The sequence below is a fragment of the Myotis davidii genome, unplaced genomic scaffold (assembly GCF_000327345.1).
Source record: "Myotis davidii unplaced genomic scaffold, ASM32734v1 scaffold370, whole genome shotgun sequence".
In the NCBI taxonomy this organism is placed as follows: domain Eukaryota; kingdom Metazoa; phylum Chordata; class Mammalia; order Chiroptera; family Vespertilionidae; genus Myotis; species Myotis davidii.
The window spans coordinates 6,820,284-6,821,700 of NW_006288615.1; the positions used below are offsets into that span (position 1 = coordinate 6,820,284).

The following is a 1,417-nucleotide window of genomic DNA, read 5'->3' on the forward strand; positions in this document are numbered from 1 at the left end:
GAGCCGCGTCCTCGCTTGTCCGCTGGTCCGTTCGCGCGTCTGCCCGCCGAACTGGCGCCCGCTGTCGCAGCCGCCGAGAGCAGCGCGTAGTGAGCAGCGTGTAGCCGCAGCGCAGCCCGCCTTCGCCGCCGCTGCCGCTGACTTGCCGCTGTCACATAGTGGAAAACGTGACCGCGCGCGCTGCGCCCGCCCCCGGCGCCCTCCATTGGTCGCGATGACTCTTCATTTGCATACCAGGGAGGCTGGCCTGCGTGTGTCGCACACCCATTGGCCACGGTGCCCGTCGCTCTCTTTACATAAGACGCACATGGAACTCCATGTTCACCGCGTCGGTTCTTCAATGAAGACGCGGAGCTCTCTTGCCCCCCCTCCTCGTTCTCCCGAGTGGTCCCTTCCACTTCCGGCCTCGGTGTCTTCCATTCAAGACAGCTCGCATCCCCCAGCTCGGGGAGCGCGGAGTGGCGCGTACCACCGCGGGACGGGGGGCGGAAACAGGCTCCTCCGCACCTCCTTCCAGCCGGCCAGCCGGCGAGCCCTCGCTGAAGTCCAGGCCCCGGGAGGCTGCCACCTTCAGCGACAGGCCAGAGCACGTCCCCAGCGGTCGCGGGAAACTCCCTGAGGACATCTTTCATTCACGCATTCGCATTCATTGACTCTCATTCATTCGCCGCTAGGCGCTGAGCTCCGGTGAGGACCAACACCAGGTGGTCCTGCAAGAGCTCCCGGAGCACGCCCACCCGGACCACCTAGGTCCCAGATCTTCCAGAACTGCCAACTTCCAGGAGGCCTTTCTTAGTGTTTAGACCATGTATCTCAATTTTTGGTTCAGGAAATAGGATCATTTTTACTATGGGAGGTACGAATGAAATGATGTCCCTGCATTCCCACGTCATTAGGGAATTTAGTCAAATACTGAATTGGGTATTGTGAATCATAAATTAACCAGGGCGGCAATTATCCCAGAGGTCCTATGATGGAGGCAGCACTTGAAGAGAAAGGAAGGCATAAGCCACAGAGACACAGAGTACTGGGCCCTGGACACCTTGGCTGAGGCCATTTGTTCTTTTAGTAAACACTGTTTGGGGCATGTTAAACCCGCAGCCTTCTGTCTAAAGTGTCAGGATAGTGACCCAGTAGAGAGCAGAGGCCTGCTTGTAGGACCTGACACAGAATGCAGACTCCAAGGCAGCAGGCTCTGAAATGCCGAGTCTGATGGGAGAGGCAAGGCTGTCAGGGCTCTGAAGGGCTGAAGGGGAGCTAGCTGTCCAAGAAGCTGGGGCCTGCAGCATCTCCCTCCACGTGCCTGCTCTCCTTGGCCTCTCCTGGGGACCAGGGATGGAAGGGAAGGAAGAATTATAATCTGATAGCCTGCAGGCAAACTAAACTGCCAGTTCCTGAAGCCAAACCCACACTCAGG

General features: G+C 58.5%; 1 protein-coding gene across 1 annotated transcript in view; it reads right to left on the minus strand.

Moving 5' to 3' along the window:
* The window catches only part of PER2 (period circadian clock 2), a 35,559-nt gene extending 35,380 nt beyond the window's left edge, over positions 1–179 (minus strand). Inside the window, exon 1 of the mRNA XM_006760499.2 lies at positions 1–179. The gene's annotated coding sequence lies outside the window, so the exon portion shown is untranslated.
* Positions 180–1,417: the final 1,238 nt, after the last annotated feature.